The sequence below is a fragment of the Mchenga conophoros genome, linkage group LG18 (genome assembly GCF_057382185.1).
Source record: "Mchenga conophoros isolate Kocher_MC1m ecotype Shallow Benthic linkage group LG18, M_conophoros_male_GT1.1, whole genome shotgun sequence".
In the NCBI taxonomy this organism is placed as follows: Eukaryota; Metazoa; Chordata; class Actinopteri; order Cichliformes; family Cichlidae; genus Mchenga; species Mchenga conophoros.
Genome location: NC_140543.1, coordinates 36,537,522 through 36,560,241, shown reverse-complemented (window position 1 = coordinate 36,560,241; position 22,720 = coordinate 36,537,522). Strand labels below are relative to the sequence as shown.

Here is a 22,720-nt window from a genome sequence, read left to right as displayed (position 1 = left end):
GAAACTCCACCTAGCTGGAGATTATTTGGCGACCATGAAGGTTCCAGGAGGTCAGGAAACCTCATCAAACCCACACTTTTAAGTTTGGGATGGGAACATGTTCCCGTGTTATTGTAGGGTTTTACTGCTGTTGTGATTTGGCACTATATAAATAAAACTGAATTCAGAAATTTGAATGAATTGTTAACAGTTTATGAGCTCTTAGTGAGCTTTAGCGGTGCCAGTGGGTTGATGTCATTCATGTAGACTGAGCTAACGTGTCCCCCCCCAGTCCTGAGCTCAGCTGAGCAGGTGCTGCTTAGTTTTTACTCTTAGTGATGGTTTGTGTTTATTTACAGTGCAAACAAGCCTGAGACTGAAGCCTAACTACACTACTGTTACTGTATTCTTTCTGTGTGTGTGTGTGTGTCTGTCTGTGTGTGTGTGTGTCTGTCTGTGTGTGTGTGTGTGTGTGTGTCTGTGTGTGTGTGTGTCTGTCTGTGTGTCTCTGTGTGTGTGTGTGTGCCACAGAGACGCAGCGGTTGGAGAGTGCTCTTTTAACCTCACCGTGCTAAACTGCTTACAAGGAATCAACAAGGTAGCAACAACGTCTAACACAGAAGATTTTAGTAACATTAAAATGACACTTAGTAACTTCATTTGTGTCACACCTCATTTTAACGCAAAAATCCCAGTTTGAGCCACATTTGAAATTGTTCTCTTATTCTGTAACAACAGTAATTGAATTCAGTTTTATTCATAGCACTAATTCTAAGCTACAGTTACTTCAAGGTACTTTAACTTATAAGGTAAAGAGCCTGCAGCACTGCACTAGAAGTACACACTTGGCAACAGTGGGAAGGAAAAACTCCCTTCCAACAGGACGAAACCTCCAACAGAACCAGGTTTAAGGAGGCAGCAGTTCACTGTGACAGGTGAGGGGTAAGAGCAGAGACAAAGGAGTTTAATAATTACTAATGATTAAATACTTCAGTGATGTACAAACACACAGGAATTGAAAACAAACGACTAAAGAAGAAATAGTCAGTGCATCAGCGTGTCTTTTAGACCCCATTCCTACAAAACTGCTCAAAGAAGTCCTGACATTAATTAATGCTTCGATCTTAAATATGATCAACCTATCTCTAATAATCGGTGTTACGTCCCCACTTAAAAGCTAGGCGATGAGGGTGGGGGACAGTAACAGTTAGATCCAGGTGGAATGAAAAGAACGCCAGGCAGAGGTATTTAATATAAAATAGATCTTTATTGTAGGCAAACACCTCAATAATCATATAAATGGCAACAACAAAAGGAGACAGCACCGCTGCTTTAATGAGAAATCAGGGAGATCAACCCAAAGTGGTAATGACCACTTCAACAAAGGAAGCAACAATAAGGCTTCAACAGAAAGAGACAGCAACACTGCTAGCAAACAATATCCAGGCAGGCCACACAAACTAGTGAAGGCTGCCGTCACTCATGGGCAATCACTGCTCAGTTAAGCACTACTCACAAAGAGCCACACGCAGCAGGCTGTTCCACACCTAAGCCAGTAACACACTCTGACCCGCACAGAGGAAATCCACCAGAAACCTCTCCCTCCTCCTCCACACTGCTCTTCTCCAGCTTATATCACCCCTGAGGGTAATTGGTTGTAACGAGAGCAGATGAGCAGCAGGTGTGACCTAAAGGAGAAGGCAGGGGCAGAGAGAGACAAGGGGAGGGGCCAGAACGAAGGAGGAGGAGAGGGAGAAGACAACACCACGCCCACACACTCCCACAGCCTCCCAGGATGTAACAATCGGCTATGTACCACAGGCCTTCAAGCTGGCTGTAGTTAAACCTTTACTCAAAAAGCATCTCTAGACCCAGCAGTCTTAGCTAATTATAGGCCAATCTCCAACCTTCCTTTATATCAAACATCCTTGAAAGAGTAGTTGTCAAACAGCTAACAGATCATCTGCAGAGGTTTATTTGAAGAGTTTCAGTCAGGTTTCAGAGCTCAGCACAGAAACAGCTTTAGTGAAGGTTACAAATGATCTTCTTATGGCCTCTGACAGTGGACTCATCTCTGTGCTTGTCCTGCTAGACCTCAGTGCAGCGTTCGATACTGTCGACCATAATATCCTATTAGAGCGATTAGAACATGCTGTAGGTATTACAGGTACTGCGCTGCAGTGGTTTGTATCATATCTATCTAATAGACTCCAGTTTCTGCATGTAAATGGAGAGTCCTCTTCACACACTGAGGTTAATTATGGAGTTCCACAGGGTTCAGTGCTAGGACCAATTCTGTTTACATTATACATGCTTCCCTTAGGCAGCATCATTAGAAGACATAGCATACATTTACACTGCTATGCAGATGACACCCAGCTCTATCTGTCCATGAAGCCAGATAACACACACCAATGAGTTAAACTGCAGGAATGTCTTAAAGACATAAAGACCTGGATGGCCGCTAACTTTCTGCTTCTTAATTCAGATCAAACTGAGGTTATTGTACTCGGCCCTGAAAATCTTAGAAATATGGTATCTAAGCAGATTCTTACTCTGGATGGCATTACCTTGGCCTCCAGTAACGCTGTGAGGAACCTTGGAGTCATTTTTGACCAGGACATATTAAACAAATATGTAAGACTGCGTTCTTCCATTTGTGCAACATCTCTAAAGTTAGAAATATCCTGTCTCAGAGTGACGCTGAAAAACTAGTTCATGCATTTATTACTTCCAGGCTGGACGACTGTAATTCATTATTATCAGGAAGTCCAAAAAACTCCCTGAAAAGCCTTCAGCAGTCAGTCAGATTGCCGCCCCTCCCTGAGCCTGGTTCTGGTGAACATGTGTTTCTGTTAAAAACGAGTGTTTCCTCCCCACTGTCACCAGTGTACCTGCTCGTGGTCTGATTGTGTTTCCTCTGTAGGGTCTTTACGTACAATATTAACTGCCTGAGGTGACCGTTGTTGTGATTTGGTGCTAAGAAAAACTGAACTGAATCTGTGAAACCACTGCAGATCACTATAACACTAAACATTTCAGCCCTTTGGGGGGAGTTGTGCTTTTGTTGTGAAAATCTGTTCCTGCTCTTTTCCTCTGCAGGCATTACAACATGGTTTCCTGGATTTTGAAAGGTTCAGTGCAGAAGAATATGAACATTATGAGGTAACAGACTGCAGAGACTGTGCTACAGGTCGATATCAATGCAAACAGGACCAGGATACAGGAAGAAATAACTAACGTACGCTTGTTATTCATCCAGTTTATTTGCAGTGCTGTTAGTAACACAGTCAGGGCCAACCAAGAGCTCGTACGATGTCCAGGCCTGCCTTGGTGCACGCTGTACTTCCTCAGTTTCTCAGTTAGATTGATCCATAGCTCACCCGTCCAAGTGATAGACAGTCAGTGAAGTAAAGGTCAACAAAACTGATTTCCAATGAAAGGTAAAAGCCCGTACGTGTTCATTACTGCAGTGGTGGTATAATTAAGGTGTTCTGGATCCATGTTTTAACTGATATGTGGCTAACCTCTATCACAGTCTTTCCTTTCTTTTTGTGCTTTTAGCGAGTTGAAAATGGAGATATGAACTGGATCGTTCCGGGCAAAGTTCTGGCGTTCAGTAGCCCTCATTCTCGTGGTGAGTCAGAATCTCTAAGCTAAAAGCTAAAAGCATGCCTCCAAACCAACACCAGTGCTCACGTTGCTGGGCTGACAGAAGGCCTGTGCAGCCCCTCAGTGCCTGCACGTCCTGAAGCAGCTGAGAAGAGCTAACCTTACCCTGCTGTCTTCTGACGGCGTGCATTGTTTCCTGCTTAGTGCTGTCGTGTTGTTACGGCTGGATTAGACGAGCCTGAACCCTGCAGTGGCTCGGGGTTTCCCATGATGCACTCATGCTTCTCCATCCCTCAGCTCTTTTTACTTTCTGTGTATTTACACCACTTTGCACGTAGTTATTATTCCCCTCTGGCTCTCGTCCATCTCTTGTCCTGTTGTCCTCCCCCCACCCCGACCACATGAGCCAGATTGCGCCCCCTCCCTCAGCCTGGTTCTTGTTAAAAGGGAGTTTTTCTTTCCCGCTGTCAGCAGGTGCTTGGGGCCGTCCGATCGTTGGGTTTTCTCTGTATTTAACGTCTTTACCTTACAACATAAATCAGCTGACACTACGTCATTGAATCTTATTTTACGTTCGCATTAAAAACAGACGCTCGCTGATTGAAACGTATGACGTAACTCAGCTGTTGTTGACTCTGTCTCCAGGTTATCCCCTCCACACACCCGAGGCATACTTCTCATACTTTTGCCAAAATGACATAACGACCGTGGTTCGTCTGAACAGGACGTTGTATGATGGCAGGCGGTTTGAGGATGCAGGATTTGAGCACCACGACCTCTTCTTCCTTGATGGGACCACGCCCTCTGACCTCATCGTCAGACGCTTTCTGCATGTGTGTGAAAGTACAGACGGGGCAGTGGCGGTGCACTGTAAAGGTAGGACTGCAAGTCTTTATGTTTAATTGATGTCATTTATTTCTTTTATCTTAACTTTGTCTCTTTAAACACTCCATCCATTTACAGCTGGATTAGGCCGCACAGGCACTCTGATTGGCTGCTACCTGATGAAGCACTTCCGGTTTACTGCAGCCGAGGCGATTGCTTGGATCAGAGTCTGCAGACCTGGATCTATCATCGGTCCACAGCAAAACTTCTTAGAAGAGTGAGTTTGTGCCTCAGCTGTGACCGCTCAAACCAAACGGCCCACTTTCCGTGACTCCAAAGGTCTCGGTCGGAGACAATCATTAAGCTGTAGTCCGTTCATGAAAGTACAGGAGTAATGCTGTGCACACAGACACGTCTGCAACACTTCATTAGGATAATGTCACAAAACACAAGCAGACGGCAGCTTCACCTCCAAGGTGCACGGAGAAGACAAAGATCTGACGAGGTGAAGACTCCAGTCACAGAGTATCAGGGAACCATAACGTGTTAGTGGCCTTCATCAGGGTCATTGCGTTTGTGAAGGTGTGATTGGTCCACTTGGATCTTTTTCTGTTTCCAGTCTTTTTTATTTAAACACAAGCTGTTTGACATTTTGCAATGACCCAAAAGGCGTTGGCCACTGAGTACAGCTGTTCTCTAATACTTCGAGTGTCGCTGGAGTCTTCACACAAAGCACAAGTAGATCAGGAAGGGTTTGAGGGGTCACCTTGGCCTTCAACGTCGGCAGATCTCAGTCTCATCGAGCATCTGTGAGATGTGCTGGACAAACAAGGCCCGTCTGTCCTTAGGCTGTGGCATCTATTGCTGCTAGCACACAGGATGTTTCTCCATGCTGAGGTCATGGTTGGAGCATGCTGGAAATGTTAGAAGAGAAGCAAAAGGTGGAGGTCAGGGTGGGGCATTCCCCAGGGTGCCCATGTGCAGCTGGTGGTGACTGCAGCAGTGGGAAACTGGTGGATGATGAATCGAATCGAATTTTAAAAAAGCCTGAAACTGTGATACTGCTGCAGACTGCAGTCACAGTGTGCAGCTGGTTTCTCTCCTCAGCTCTGGACGCACACTTCCTCCTTACGCCACAGTAGCGCTCTGTTGCTAATGGCTACTAGCTTTGTGTGTCTACTTACACGCTAAACCAGGATGTTGAATGTTGTACCTGCTAAACGTGATATCACAGTCAGTTTGTGGCGTGTGTTTGATGTTTGTGTGCAGGAAGCAGCACAGTTTGTGGGTTCAGGGTGACGTGCATCGGTCTAAACAGAAGCTGGTCCAACAGAGACTGAGTCGGCAGCAGCAGCTGCAGCAGCACGTCACCTGCTGCAGCTGCACCGCTCTGACTCTGTGCAGGGAGGCAAACAGGAGGCAGTGTCCTCGCTGCTTTCCAGCATGGATGACCTGTCAATCAACACCGTGCTCTGCAAGTCATATAGCTTGGATGAGGTCAGCGGTGTGACTTCATAGCACCTTTTCTTAATGGTTACTGCAGAATTCAAACAGGCTACTGAGTTCCGATCACAATGTTGTGTTTTCATGCTGCTAATTGTGTCTGTGCAGAATAACTGCAAAGAAGTCAGTCTGACACAGGGAGACGAACTGAGAGCACTGAAGGGAAAACGCCCACCGAGATCAGCGTCATCCTGCTCAAGGTACCAACATCTGTAATGTAATTAATGATAGATGGTTATTGTGGTCAGTGCAAGAGACACGTAGAGAATTAGCTCAAACGCTGGAAACAAAGTTTCTATCAACAAGGAGAGATAATAGACACCAATATGTTTTTGTGGATGTCAGAAAGTACGTAAGTGACTGTTGTCGAATGCTACAAAGAACGCACGCTTTGTTTGCACGCTGTCTAACAGGCAGACCGGACTGCATGAAATCCTGCTGTGTTCTCATCTGTGCAGCGTGAATGTTGTGTGTAACCTGCTCGAGCTCATGTGTCCTTCTTTGTTCTTCGGTTAAACTGAAACCTAAATGCAACAGGAGAAGTTGTTGTCTTTTGGCGACTTTAGTTATGAGTGAGATTAAGGTTCTGGAGGTTGTCAGAGTATTCCTTCTACTGCCTGACGGTGTCCTCAGCTGGAGCCAGCAGGCCTCCATCTTTACTGTACACCGTGTTGGTGGAGCACCACTTCCCCTCCTGACGCTTTGCCAGAATCGCTCCTCCTACGCCCAAGTTTTTGCTGCAGCCGCGGCCTGAGCTGCGTTTCGATTGGCCTGCCCGCTGCCTCTGCTCTCCATCCTTGGCTGCAGCCAGACACACAATCAGTAGATAATACCTCTGCTCACTACAGTTTTTGTTTGGGTCCCTGAATCCACGGCACAAATATAGCAGATATATAAGAAGCTGCCATAGTTCAAGAAACATCTTATAAAAAGTAAATAGTTACAAATCGGGGATATGAGAGCTGCGGCAAAAAGAAACCAAAGGACGACCACGAACCAAACTCACGACGTGCCTCCGGCTTCTCCTGTAAACTAACATCACCAAACTGCTAACCTGACACAACCAAGAGCTGGGCTTCCACGGAGGTTAAATCAGGTACCTCCCACACGTCGAAGCGTGTTTGTATCTCGTCTCTTGTACAGAGTGTGAGTGCAGATGTTGATTCCTGCAGTGAGCGTAGAAATCAGAAGGATTTTTGGAGAAGTTGTTCGTTGTGCTTGTTTCTGTGAAGGATCAAGTTTTATTTGCTCTTGGATCACACACACACACAAATATGAGGTGTTCTTGTTTTCTGTGTCAGGTTAAACCTGTCCAAGACTTCACACCGCTCCATCCTCCCTCCCCCGAAGCCCTCCAAAGTCCACCTCACCCCTTCTTCTACTAAGACGCTGAGACGAAGTTCCTCTACCACCACTGCTCCGCAGATCAGGAGGTTGGTGTCTGTGCTTTTGTCCTTACTAGAAGCACATTATAATAAAACCAATGTAAAATGTGATGTGCTGATGTCTCCACAGTCCCTTCAGCCTCACGTTGTTCAGCACCAGGCCAGCACTGATTCACTGACTTCACACTTGGGACGTTCTGGTCATGAATCAGCCCAGCTGATGATGGACTCGCTGGAGACTGCATCAGCTCTCTTGCACGTTTAACCCTAGAACACTATCGCTATAAATAGTAACACAATCGCTAATGCCGGGTGATTTTTACCCGATATAATATAACCAATAAAAAGTAATCAAATATATCAAAATATGACAACACATGACAAATTAGAGTGGTCTTCTTTTACTTTCAACTGTGCCATGTCTAACAAAATGAAAGAAAAACCCTCCTAAAACAAAAGAATGACTCTGGAAAGCTGGTCTTTGGTCCACCCATTCCTGGGACATTTGAGACTTCCCTGGTGAAGGCACAGGCTCCTCGACACGCAAACAGCTGCAGGAGAGAGAAATCATGTAAATGTATTTGCTCGGGTGTAAATCACCCAGCGATAGCGTTCTCGGGTTAATAGGCTGTAAATGCTTTTTTAGCCCCAATAACTACTTTTCGTTTCGACAGAGCCAACAGTTTGTCACCACTTTAACTGGTCACGTGGCCCATTCTGTGATAACAGGGCCGACACCATAAATCATCACGTCTCTTGGGTATAGCAGGCAGGTAACTGTGAAAAACTGCGGCTGCATATTGCAGATATAACATCTGCTGGATGCTGAATGCCCCGCTGTCACAATCATTTTGCTGGAAGCAAAGGACACGTGCAGGTGCAAACACCAAACAACGCTTACAGGGGAGGTCGTGGCCCGAGGACTGAGTCAGACCATCGCCAAGAGCAGTCTCGGTGCTTCTGATAAACGGCTGCTGCCATTTGTCCATCCGAAGTTCAGAACCACAGGATGTAGACGGCCTGAAGCAACGTCTTGGTTGCGGAAACACAGACCTTTAGAAGTCGTACCAAAATCCACGCCTTAAACTTTGGCAGATCACATGATGGACCTAGCTTATTTGGCACGTTGTTGTAATGTTGTCTCCTCGTTTTCAGTACTTTAGTAGCCAGGTTGGGTCAGAGAACCATAGCAAACCACATCTTTTGTAAGAGATTGGTGCACATTGTTCAAGAATTAACAACTGGACGCAAAATTGTCTTGCAAGACCAAGAGTGACACACTGCTTCTGCTACAGATGTTATTTATATTCTCCCAGATTTCATCGATAAAGTATGACAAACTTATATTTGTTGGTCTGTTAATGTTCTAATGATGCAGAGCGAGGGACACAAAGCCACGACGTGCTTATAATGCACTGTGAAAGCCTCTGAGCACACATGCTGGCAATGAAAGAGGAAATCAGTAAAATGAAGACAGAGATTCTGATGTTTCACGTCAGACTGAACACGGCACGCACACTTTATTTCACAGGTCATTCACATTCATGCACTGGATTTGTCAACAGGACTTTATCATACATAAAGCAAACTCACTATGTTCAGCTTTGCACTATTTCTTTCTTGCAGTAAAATTCTTAACATGCAAATGATGTTCAGCTTTGAGCGTGTTGTTGCTGTCATGCTTTTGTGGCGAGACGAGGTTGGGATATAAAGTAAATACTCTGCAGTTTTAAAGAACGACAACGCCACCCTGGGAATTTCACCCAGAGAATACTGGAAATGACACTAAATCACCAAAAAGGCACTTAGGTTCGCTATACTCAATCCAGAGACGAGGTTCAATGATCAACAAATTCACAATTTATTAATAATTATTTAAAACACCATATAAAAGCACAATCATAAATATTCAAGTACAAATATGCTTAAAAAGGTATTCAGAGCTGAGGCTTACCAGTGGAGGGGCAGGGATGCCACACACAAACTAAAGAAAGAAAACACACCCAAAACACAAGTGCAACAGACTATCACACACACTCACACTAATAAACTAAACAAGGCAGGTGTGTACACTCAAGGGATCCCACCACCAAGGCACCCTAGTCTCCTCCACGTCGGCACTCCGCATCTGAATAAAAAGAAACAAAGAAAATTTTAATATATTACAACAAACTAATGTGTAGCACCGGGGGATAACCCAACTGCAAGACCACACTGGTGATCTACAGCTAGAAAAAGGGCCTCCCACCAGTGGTGTAACAAAAATCCAAACTACAAATCAAAAGCAATAAAACAACATACAATCTGGATAAAACTCTAAAATCTGGAGCAAACGGAATCGCCGTACTGCTCCAACTTGCCGTCCACACGACGATAAGTTAACAGTCAATCAATATGCACGCCAGCTGACTCCGATAACCGGCATGCATATGGCCGTTGTCCACGCCGACGTCCACTGTAAAAGCTGACAGCAGCAGGGAAAGAATTCTCACAACGGGAACAGACGGTAAAAGCACAGCAAGGCAAAACAGCAGCACTTCAGTTCACGTAGCTTGGCGCAAAACTAAGGCCCACACTTCCAAGTAAGCCGGGTCATAGAATGTAAGCAGAATAGCTCAGAGGAGGCTTCTATAGCTACGACCAGCCGCGATGGAGACTTTAGAGGAGTAACCCACAAACGATCTCTACCACACCGAGGAAGTCAGGTGACCAAAAAGGAGATCACAGGCAAGCAATGCAGAGACACTCAAATGGCCACTATTTATACCAGCGCCCCCTAATGGGCCAGGCTGAAAGTGGGTTGGACCGAGGGATAACATTCATCCTGCCACATTCTACCCCTCCTTCTTGCATCGTCGCCCCGACGATGAATTACAAAGACACCCAGATTAGTCCCAAGGCCTAAAAAATGCAGAGACAGCATGTACCCTAGGCTCAGAAATAGAGTTAGCAGCCCCTTGTGCCACCTCCCCTGTTGGTCTTGGGAGATGATGGATGTTTGAATGCTGGCCAGCTGTGGACCGGGTTGTTTTTCGCACCACCACATTTCTTGTATCAGAACTCGTAGAGGGAGCAGGAAGGGAGCTAGATGGAACTGGTGCTACACTCGGAGTAACTGTACAAGTGGCTGGAACATCAGAAGTTCGGTCTTCTGGTGGAAGCAACAACTCAGGGCTACTTGGAATCACTGCCACTGGGCTGTAAGATGGTGAAACATTTACTTGAGGAGCTCCTATGCTCAGGAATAACAGGTCACTGTCACGTGATGAGTCATGTCCTGGTTCTGGGGAGGATATTTCTGGGCCATGTGAGCTACTGCTTGGAGCAGGCCCTTCTGATGGTGTAGCTGCCGGTACCACAGCCTTCAACAAGGTACGATGAACATGCTTCACACTGCTGGGATCATCTGCAGGTGCAATGGTATATACTGCCCCACCTCCTTTAGGTGCCTTCAGGATTCTATATACCACGGGTTTCCATCGATCTTGGATTTTACATCTCCCTCTTCCACTCAGATCGCGCAGGAACACCAACTGGCCATTGTTCAATGGTGCCTCTTTCACCTTTTTATCGTGGTGCCTCTTTCTGCGGTCGGCAGCCAATTGCAATCGTTCCTTGGCTCCTTCATGTACAACCTGTAGCCGGGCTTGATGCTCCTGAATCCACTCGTGCACATCTCCACTGATGGGGTCCGGTACTCTGCCCAACAGAAAGTCCACTGGCAACCTGGGTTCTTGCCCAAACATCAATAAGAATGGGGTTTCCCCAGTAGCCTGATGGGGAGTGGTATTATAACAGTAGAGTAACTGGGGCAAACATACATTCCAGTCTCTTTTTCTGGATACTGGCAGGGTCCGCAACAAATTGTGCAAGGTCCTATTAAAACGTTCACACTGACCATTTCCAGCCGGATGATAAGGAGTAGTGTGGGACTTCTCGATACCATAAAACCTGCAGAGCTGCTGGATCAGGGAGCTTTCAAAGTTACGACCCTGATCGGAATGGATACGCGCTGGTACACCAAACTTCGAAAACCACTCAGTCACGAGAACCTGGGCCACTGTAGCAGCACATTGGTCACGAGCGGGGACAGCCAATGTATACTTGCTGAAAACATCAGTCATCACCAAAACGTTCTCCAGCCCATTCCGGGAAGGTTCGAGCAAGGTGTAATCAATGGCCAAGATTTCATTTGGTCGAGAAGCCAACAAATGTCCCATGAAACTTTGAGCTGCTGGTTGGGTGTCTTTTGCAACTTGGCAACGTTCGCATCTCTGACACCAACGAGCTACCTCAGCAGACATACCTGGCCAATAGCACCGTGAGCGGAGAAGCGCTAGGGTCCTTTCCACACCTTGATGGCCGTGCTCCTGATGAACATGAGTCAACACCTGCTCAATTAGTGCACTAGGCAGCAAAAGCTGAAGTACCACCTCGGCACCGTCAGGGCGATGAACCTGACGATACAGAACTCCTTCCCTTTCAATCAGACGATCCCATTGTCGTAGCAGCACCAGAGCAAGTGGAGCAAGCTGCTGCCGCTCCTCAAAGCTGGGTCGCTGCTTCCGTCTCCAGAACACCAAGATCTCCTTTATCACTGGGTCGACCTGTTGGAGGGCATGAAGATCAGGAGTAGTGAGATGGGGCAAAACCGTAATGGCAGCTTGTGATACCTCAGCTGGTCCCAGCCGCAAGGCTTGTTGAAGAGGTCCAGGCAAGGCTGTACCAGGAACCATGGCTTTAATCTCCTGAGGATCAGGTGGATGCTGGCGAGATAAAGCGTCTGCGTTCTTATTACTCCTTCCTGACCTGTACTTTAAGTCGAAGTCGAACGAAGCGAGCTGAGCTGCCCAGCGCTGTTCAGTAGCCCCAAGTTTAGCAGAAGACAAGTGACTAAGAGGATTGTTGTCGGTGTAAACAATACACTTGTGGCCCAACAAGTACTCTCTAAATTTCTCAGTCATGGCCCACTTAAGTGCCAAAAACTCCAGCTTCATGGAGCTATAATTTAGCATATTGCGCTCAGGGGGCCTCAAACCCCGACTGGCATAGGCTATTGGCCTCACTTTACCTCCCTGCTCCTGGGAAAGCACTGCCCCTAGGCCGGCATGGCTGGCATCCACTTCTAAAATAAAAGGCAAAGAGAAATCTGCATAAGCGAGCACTGGTGCTGTTGTCAGTTTAGTCTTTAATGCCTCAAAACTGTGAGCACACTCTGCAGTCCAGTTCTCCACGACACCATGCTCTGACCTCTTCTTTGATTTTCTGCCTCCCCACTCTGCCACCAGTCTATGCAGAGGTGCCGCCAACTTGGCAAAACCCTCTACAAAACGGCGATAATAGCTGGCAAACCCAAGAAAGGAGCGTAGTTCCGAGACAGTCTTAGGAGGCTGCCAGTTAGCCACCACTTCCACCTTGCTAGGGTCCGTAGAGACACCTTGATCGGAGATGACATGGCCTAGGTAGCGAACCTCCCGCTGGAAAAAGGCACATTTGGCAAGCTTGGCTTTTAAACCTTCCTGCTGAAGCCGACCTAGCACCACATCCAGCCGCTCAAGATGTTGCGATACTGTTGATGAAAAGATTACAATGTCATCAAGATAGAGAAGCAGAGACTGGCACTGTTGATCACCGAAAAGGCGTTGCATTAGTCTCTGGAAGGTGCTAGGGGCATTACAGAGCCCAAATGGCATTCGGTTCCATTCAAATAGGCCGAAAGGAGTACAGAAGGCAGTCTTGGGCCTATCCTCTTCCGTAACTGGGACCTGATTATAGCCACTTGCTAAATCCATGGTGGAAAACCAACGGGCACCAGTCAGCGCATCTAAGGATTCTTCAATGCGCGGCAGGGGGAATGCATCTTTCCTTGTCTTGTTGTTCAGTTGCCGATAATCAACACACATGCGCGGGCTGCCATCCTTCTTCTTAACGAGCACAATGGGAGAAGCATAGGGGCTGCTACTCTCTCTAATCACCTCGGCCCCTAACAACTGGTTAATATGCTCTTTCACAACCTCGTACTCTGAAGGGGGGATGCGCCTATAACGCTGCCGCACGGGGATATCGTCTAAGACTGGAATGTCATGGGAGATCAAGTTAGTGCAACCCAAATCAGTGTCATGAGCAGAAAAGACCGAGCTGTATTTCTTAAGGAGAGACCTCACCTGTCCCTGTTCCTCTGCTGACAGTTTAGACAAATCAATCCCTTCCATCTGATCCTGCACAGTAGGAGTGGCGGTGTGAGATGCCATTGTGGCTACGTTAGGGAGTACTTCTGTCACACCAGCGGGCAAACTGACCACATGAACATCTTCCAGGGTCCCTATAACGGTCCTAGGGTAAAGCAAGACCGCCGTAGTCCCTACATTAACAACTGGTATGTATGCAGTACCTCTAACCACTCGAACCAATGCAGGGGACGCTAAAAGTCCAGCAGGCAAGTTAACATCAGTAGGTTCAAATAACACAGTGGCACCTGAATATTGCTCAGAACAGGTGGCGGCCACTACTTTCATTACACCACCCGGAATGCAACATGCTCGCTTACCCCTCACTCTCACATGGCCAGACAAATCCAGTGGGGCTCTTATACTAACGTCATGGCACTTTTGCAGCGCCTGCACAAGGGGTTTAGGGGCCTCTGTGACAAAGCCCAAACTAAACAATGCTTCACCGTGTTGCCCAAAAAGCTCGTGGTAACACTTCCGAATGACATTCATCCCCAATACACCCGGAACCGTGGAAGGTCCTGCACCTGGAGGATCTTTAACGACCAACACGCCACACTGTGGAAGAAACTTGTCACAGAGCTCTACACTTAGCTCGATATAGCCAAGGTAAGGAATGGACAACCCATTAGCCGCTTTAAGCTGCAACCAATGACAAGCTTGGAGACGCTCTTGACCCCAGGACTCAAAATGCTGGCGGAAAAAACTTTCAGTAATGGTAGAGACCATGGACCCTGTATCAACCAAACAAGGTGCTTTTATACCGCCCATGTCCACGTCTATATGAGGACAGGATGAAATTAATTTCGAGACTGCCTCTGGACCATTAGAAACAACCCTTGAGCCAATAGACACCCCACCCGAACTGTGGCTCGGCAATACGGAGGGTGCTAGTTTTCCGAAGCCGTATTTAAAGGAGAGTGCCTGCGATTATGCAGAGGGGCCTGCGAAGGAGGCCGGGAACGAGGAACGCGTTCCCCATCACACTCCCGAGCAAAATGTCCAGGTTGCTGACAACGACGGCATATAATGGAGTCGCCCCGTCCTGAGCGAGGCATTCGATGGGGGCCCTGCAATCGAGCAATGCTCTGAGTGAGCTGATTAAGTTGCTCCTGCTGGCGCTTTAACAATTCCTTCATCTCGCTCATCTCAGACAAATGGGTAGACTGAGCTATTCCTGAGGGACCGCTATGGACCCCATACTGAATGCCATAAACAGAAGGGACAGAACTGCTTCTATGCCTAACGCCACTAGGCAACCCTTCACGTTCCCACCTAATAGCTTCCCCTCTAATCTCCAGCAATGTCAGTGTTGGCTGCCTCCTTACTAGCTGCTTTAACTCCCGCCGCAAGGTACTATCTAAGACCTGTTCAACAAATTGATCTCTTAATAAAACGTCAGCATTGGGCATGCCATTGGGGGCACTCGATTTAACTTTTTCCATAAGACCCAAGAGAGCGAGGGAAAACTCTTGCAGTGTCTCACTTTCCTGCTGTTTTCTAGAGAAGAAAGCTTCCTGCAATGCTACATAGGAGTCTGAACAGCCATACAGTTCTTGCAATATAGTGATTATCTTAGCAGGATCAGTCCTCTCTGCACTAGAGCGATATTTGATCTCCTCACGTGCTTCCCCTTCTAGGTGGTCAAACAGGAAAAATGCTTTATCAGCCAAAGACAAATGACGTGCTCTAGCACAACCTTCTAATTCCTCCAACCATTCATTCAACCCTATACCTGATTTTCCTCTAAACATAGGGCACTTTCTGTCACGGGGCACAAAAACTAGTCTCTCTGCTACAGAGACACCAGCCGTTGGGGGGTTAACGGATGATGCAGTTGAAGTAGAAGGTGTAGCACTAGTACCTGACCCAACAGCCCTCTCCTGACGTAGCCTCTCATTGTCGGCTTTCAGCTGCGCGATCAAGTCCCTGAGTTCCTGTAACTCTTCCTCCATCTCTGTAACACAGCTGTGAAATCCCACACCAAAGTAGCTGCTGCTTTGCCTTTATTCTGTACAAAATAATATAAAAAAAACAATTTACGTTACACCAAACAAAAAAAAGAAGAACACACGTCTCTGTTTTAAAGAGTATATCCTGCCGACAATGCCAAGTTTGTGGCGAGACGAGGTTGGGATATAAAGTAAATACTCTGCAGTTTTAAAGAACGACAACGCCACCCTGGGAATTTCACCCAGAGAATACTGGAAATGACACTAAATCACCAAAAAGGCACTTAGGTTCGCTATACTCAATCCAGAGACGAGGTTCAATGATCAACAAATTCACAATTTATTAATAATTATTTAAAACACCATATAAAAGCACAATCATAAATATTCAAGTACAAATATGCTTAAAAAGGTATTCAGAGCTGAGGCTTACCAGTGGAGGGGCAGGGATGCCACACACAAACTAAAGAAAGAAAACACACCCAAAACACAAGTGCAACAGACTATCACACACACTCACACTAATAAACTAAACAAGGCAGGTGTGTACACTCAAGGGATCCCACCACCAAGGCACCCTAGTCTCCTCCACGTCGGCACTCCGCATCTGAATAAAAAGAAACAAAGAAAATGTTAATATATTACAACAAACTAATGTGTAGCACCGGGGGATAACCCAACTGCAGGACCACACTGGTGATCCACAGCTAGAAAAAGGGCCTCCCACCAGTGGTGTAACAAAAATCCAAACTACAAATCAAAAGCAATAAAACAACATACAATCTGGATAAAACTCTAAAATCTGGAGCAAACAGAATCGCCGTACTGCTCCAACTTGCCGTCCACACGACGATAAGTTAACAGTCAATCAATATGCACGCCAGCTGACTCCGATAACCGGCATGCATATGGCCGTTGTCCACGCCGACGTCCACTGTAAAAGCTGACAGCAGCAGGGAAAGAATTCTCACAACGGGAACAGACGGTAAAAGCACAGCAAGGCAAAACAGCAGCACTTCAGTTCACGTAGCTTGGCGCAAAACTAAGGCCCACACTTCCAAGTAAGCCGGGTCATAGAATGTAAGCAGAATAGCTCAGAGGAGGCTTCTATAGCTACGACCAGCCGCGATGGAGACTTTAGAGGAGTAACCCACAAACGATCTCTACCACACCGAGGAAGTCAGGTGACCAAAAAGGAGATCACAGGCAAGCAATGCAGAGACACTCAAATGGCCACTATTTATACCAGCGCCCCCTAATGGGCCAGGCTGAAAGTGGGTTGGACCGAGGGATAACATTCATCCTGCCACACTTTCCTGTATCTGACTGTGTGACAGCAGCTCAGATGTGCTGTCTGATTGGTAGTTTACTCCAAAGGAGGGAAACCAGCTAATGCTAGTGTGAAGTGCTAAAATCAACAATAAAGTCCAAGTAATGACGAGATAATGACTCATGCTTCTCTTTGTTATCATCACACTGTCATTGTGTCATAACCTTCACTGAAAGTCACCTGACACTGCTGTGGGACGCTGTGGGACGCTGTGGGATGCTGTGGGACGCTGTGGGACGCTGTGGGATGCTGTGGGATGCTGTGGGACGCTGTGGGATGCTGTGGGATGCTGTGGGATGCTGTGGGACGCTGTGGGATGCTGTGGGACGCTGTGGGACGCTGTGGGACGCTGTGGGATGCTGTGGGATGCTGTGGGACGCTGTGGGATGCTGTGGGATGCTGTGGGACGCTGTGGGATGCTGTGGGATGCTGTGGGACGCTGTGGGACGCTGTGGGATGCTGTGGGACGCTGTGGGACGCTGTGGGATGCTGTGGGATGCTGTGGGACGCTGTGGGACGCTGTGGGATGCTGAGACTGTGGATTCCATGTGCTTGGTATCATTTGGGGAATTTAATGACCAAAACATCAGAAATAACTGAGGCGACTCTATAAGGGAATCCCCTCTGTTGACACTGTACTGAGTCAAAAGTATAAGGAACTGAGCTACATGGATTACCTGCACATACACTGACCTACGTATATGAAACAGTACTGTACCATATATGTATAACAGGGCCTCTTAAACTAAAATCCTGGCTGTATCCTTACTGTAGTTAAGTTAAATACGTCCTCTATAGTCTCCAAATCATTGTCTGGTTGGGACACTTATATTTGTTGGTCTGTTAAAGTTCTAATGATGCAGAGCAGGGGACACATATATATATATATATATACACACACATATATATATGTATAAAAAAAAAAAAACACCCAGCACGCCCCTGCGGGCGGTTTATCCTTCAAGCTCGGGTCCTCTACCAGAGGCCTGGGAGCTTGAGGGTCCTGCGCAGTATCTTAGCTGTTCCCAGGACTGCGCTCTTCTGGACAGAGATCTCCGATGTTATTCCCGGGATCTGCTGGAGCCACTCGCCTAGCTTGGGAGTCACCGCACCTAGTGCTCCGATTACCACGGGGACCACCGTTACCTTCACCCTCCACATCCTCTCGAGCTCTTCTCTGAGCCCTTGGTATTTCTCCAGCTTCTCGTGTTCCTTCTTCCTGATATTGCTGTCATTCGGAACCGCTACATCGATCACTACGGCCGTCTTCTTCTGTTTGTCTACCACCACTATGTCCGGTTGGTTAGCCACCACCATTTTGTCCGTCTGTATCTGGAAGTCCCACAGGATCTTAGCTCGGTCATTCTCCACCACCCTTGGGGGCATCTCCCATTTTGACCTCGGGACTTCTAGGTTATACTCGGCACAGATGTTCCTGTACACTATGCCGGCCACTTGGTTATGGCGTTCCATGTATGCCTTGCCTGCTAGCATCTTGCACCCTGCTGTTATGTGCTGGATTGTCTCTGGGGCATCTTTACACAGCCTGCACCTGGGGTCTTGCCTGGTGTGATAGACCCCAGCCTCTATGGATCTTGTACTCAGAGCTTGTTCTTGTGCTGCCATGATTAGTGCCTCTGTGCTGTCTTTCAGTCCAGCTTTGTCCAGCCACTGGTAGGATTTCTGGATATCAGCCACCTCCTCTATCTGCCGGTGGTACATACCATGCAGGGGCCTGTCCTTCCATGATGGTTCCTCGTCTCCCTCCTCTTTCTTGGGTTTCTGCTGCCTGAGGTATTCACTGAGCACTCGGTCAGTTGGGGCCATCTTCCCAATGTATTCTTGGATGTTCCTTGTCTCATCCTGGACTGTGGTGCTGACACTCACCAGTCCCCGGCCCCCTTCCTTCCGTTTAGCGTACAGCCTCAGGGTGCTGGACTTGGGGTGAAACCCTCCATGCATGGTCAGGAGCTTTCTTGTCTTTATGTCAGTGGCTTCTATCTCCTCCTTTGGCCAGCCTATTACCCCAGCAGGGTACCTGATCACGGGCAGGGCGTATGTGTTGATGGCCCGGATCTTGTTCTTACCATTCAGCTGACTCCTCAGGACTTGCCTGACCCTCTGCAGGTACTTGGTGGTTGCAGCCTTTCTAGCGGCCTCTTCATGGTTCCCATTTGCCTGCGGGATCCCCAGGTACTTGTAACTGTCCTCTATGTCTGCAATGTTGCCTTCTGGTAGTTCAATCCCCTCAGTTCTGACTACCTTCCCTCTCTTTGTTACCATCCGACTACACTTCTCCAGTCCGAACGACATTCCAATGTCATTGCTGTATAGCCTGGTAGTGTGGATCAGTGAATCGATGTCTCGTTCACTCTTGGCATACAGCTTGATGTCATCCATGTACAGGAGGTGGCTGACAACTGCTCCGTTCCGTAGTCGGTATCCGTAGCCAGTCTTGTTAATGATCTCACTGAGGGGGTTCAGGCCTATGCAGAACAGCAGTGGGGACAGAGCATCTCCTTGGTAGATCCCGCACTTGATGGTAACTTGTGCTATGGGCTTGGAGTTGGCCTCTAGTGTTGTACGCCACATCCCCATTGAGTTCCTGATGAAGGCTCTTAGGGTCCCATTGATCTTGTACAATTCTAGGCATTCCAGTATCCAGCTGTGGGGCATTGAGTCATAGGCCTTCTTGTAATCAATCCAGGCAGTGCACAGGTTGGTCAGTCTGGTCTTGCAGTCTCGGCTGATTGTTCTGTCTACCAGTAGCTGGTGTTTTGCACCTCTGGTATTCTTGCCAATTCCTTTCTGTGTCCCGCTCATGTATTGACCCATGTGCCTGTTCATCTTAGCCGATATGATGCCTGACAGGAGCTTCCATGTAGTACTGAGGCAGGTTATTGGTCGGTAGTTGGAGGGGACCGGTCCCTTCTTGGGGTCCTTGGGGATCAGGATCGTCCGGCCTTCAGTTAGCCATTCCGGGTGTCTCTCGTTAACTAGCAGCTGGTTCATTTGTGCTGCCAGACGCTCGTGGAGTGCAGTCAGCTTCTTCAGCCAGTAGGCGTGAACCATGTCGGGCCCTGGTGCTGTCCAACTCTTCATACTGGAGACCCTTTCTTGGATATCTGCCACTGTGATGGTTACTGGACCCTGTTCAGGGTCCAGTATATATATATATATATATATATATATATATATATATATATATATATATATATATTTACATATATATATGTGTGTGTATATATATGTTCCGTTATTTGAGGTTATGGATGTTATTTGACTGGAGGCATAACTCACAGACACACGAGACGCGCCATTACTCCATGAGTGTCCTTTATTATTTTCCATCCCCCCCCTACAACCACAACCCAGCAGAAACGTTCCTACCACTTAACATTTACCTGATACTACATCCCCCCTACTAAATAGGATGTGATGCTGGAATATAACCAAGAAAACAGATTAAACCCGCACGCTTTAAAGTATACTATTACTATGTCCTTGTGCTTTATCTGGTAACAGCTTGTTTACTGAACTCGCTTGGTTTCAAACCAGACTACTCAGAATGTCCAAAAATAAACTCTCAAAGTATACAACTCTGAACACTAAGCATAAGTGCACATTTCTGAACTATTCAGTGCAGCTACAAACAACATGTTTAAACAGTGCAACCATTTGCTTTATTTCTCATTGTCTCTATGAGGGATGGGGTAGACTACCCAGCCCTCAGCCTGAGTGTGGGGATTATTCTGCCCCAGTGCTCACTCAGTTCCAAGCCCTATGAGCAAACATAGTCTTTTAGGTATGCTGGAGGCCTCCTAGACCTGGGTTGGATTTGGCTCCCAGCTTCAGGAGTCTGCTGGCTGGCCTCCTGTGAGATAGTGTCTGGAACCGACACAATCTGTGCAGCTGGAACAGAGTTCTCAGGTGAAGCCTCTGGTGGATCGCCAGAAATCTCTGGTGCCCCAGGTGTCCATGTAAGATGGTAACGGTTTCTTCTCAGCGTGCCCTTTGCTGTCTCGATGATGTAGGACCTCGGTGAGCCTGCCATGGACACGACTGTCCCTCTAGTATCCATGTCTGAGACCCACACTTTGTCTCCAGGATTGAGCTGTAGCATATCATGTGCTCTGTGTCTGCGGTTGTAGTTTTGTCTTTGCTTTTGTCTGTACGATTGTTCTATAGCTTTGAGCTTGTCTGTGTCCGTACCTCTTGGATGTAGCAAGACCCCAGGTGCAGGCTGTGTAAAGATGCCCCAGAGACTATCCAGCACATAACAGCAGGGTGCAAGATGCTAGCAGGCAAGGCATACATGGAACGCCATAACCAAGTGGCCGGCATAGTGTACAGGAACATCTGTGCCGAGTATAACCTGGAAGTCCCGAGGTCAAAATGGGAGATGCCCCCAAGGGTGGTGGAGAATGACCGAGCTAAGATCCTGTGGGACTTCCAGATACAGACGGACAAAATGGTGGTGGCTAACCAACCGGACATAGTGGTGGTAGACAAACAGAAGAAGACGGCCGTAGTGATCGATGTAGCGGTTCCCAATGACAGCAATATCAGGAAGAAGGAACACGAGAAGCTGGAGAAATACCAAGGGCTCAGAGAAGAGCTCGAGAGGATGTGGAGGGTGAAGGTAACGGTGGTCCCCGTGGTAATCGGAGCACTAGGTGCGGTGACTCCCAAGCTAGGCGAGTGGCTCCAGCAGATCCCGGGAACAACATCGGAGATCTCTGTCCAGAAGAGCGCAGTCCTGGGAACAGCTAAGATACTGCGCAGGACCCTCAAGCTCCCAGGCCTCTGGTAGAGGACCCGAGCTTGAAGGATAAACCGCCCGCAGGGGCGTGCTGGGTGTTTTTTATATATATATATATATATTTACATATATATATGTGTGTGTATATATATATATATATATATACACACACATATATATATGTAAATATATATATACATATATATATATATATTTACATATATATGTATATATATATATACACACACACACATATATATATATACATATATATATATGTGTGTGTGTGTATATATATATATATATATATATATATATGTATATATATATATATATATATGTATATGTATATATGTAAATATATATATACAAGTTTGTCTGTATGGGACGGTCTAGTCTCCGTCGCGCTTCCCAGGTTGCCTAGCAACCATGATACTAACCGCTGGAAACGTGTCATACAACTTTGTTTGACAGAAATGAAGGAGAACATATTTTGTTCATTTGTTTGTTTGTTTCTACAAGAGCTTTGTGTGATTTGATAAGTATCTGAGGCTGAGACCACAGGACAGTAAAACATGATTTTTGGGCTTCATTTCTGTACTGAACAGTCATTTAAGATTAGTTAGTAAATAAGAATTAGCTAATGTTGTTCATGAGACTAAAGTCATCTCACTTTGGTAATGTAAATAGAATAGAATAGAATAGAATAGAATAGAATAGAATAGCCTTTATTGTCATTGTACAGAGTACAACGAAATTGGAGTGCCACTCCCTTGGTGCAAGTTTCAATAATAAATATAAATGTAAAATATAAAAGTACAAAAAAACCAATCGTAAGTACTCAAACAATAGTATGTACAATATATACAGGATAGCAGCATTAATATAATGACAGTATGAATAGCAGCATAATATAATGACAGTGACTGTATGGAATAGGTTCAATTGTTTTTGTGCTTATTTACTACGGTGGTAGCTCTGGGAAAGAAGCTATCCCTGAATCTGTTTGTCCTGGTTTTATGTGACCTGTACCGTCGGCCTGACGGTAATAGTTCAAACAGTTGGTTGCTGGGGTGAGAGTGGTCCTTGATGATATTGCCAGCTCTGCTGAGGTACCGAGAGTTTGCAGTGACCTCCAGGCTGGG

At 46.7% G+C, this 22,720-nt stretch overlaps 1 pseudogene across 1 annotated transcript in view; it reads left to right on the top strand.

The window, feature by feature from the left end:
* LOC146554340 (dual specificity protein phosphatase CDC14AB-like) overlaps window positions 1-11,555 on the top strand; it is a 20,131-nt pseudogene extending 8,576 nt beyond the window's left edge. The window contains exons 5-13 of the transcript XR_014889376.1: window positions 511-577; window positions 3,082-3,144; window positions 3,544-3,616; window positions 4,237-4,467; window positions 4,555-4,693; window positions 5,686-5,913; window positions 6,028-6,119; window positions 7,221-7,352; window positions 7,435-11,555. The product of XR_014889376.1 is annotated as a dual specificity protein phosphatase CDC14AB-like (transcript). The remainder of the gene's footprint in view (window positions 1-510; window positions 578-3,081; window positions 3,145-3,543; window positions 3,617-4,236; window positions 4,468-4,554; window positions 4,694-5,685; window positions 5,914-6,027; window positions 6,120-7,220; window positions 7,353-7,434) is intronic.
* The last annotated feature ends 11,165 nt before the right edge of the window (window positions 11,556-22,720 follow it).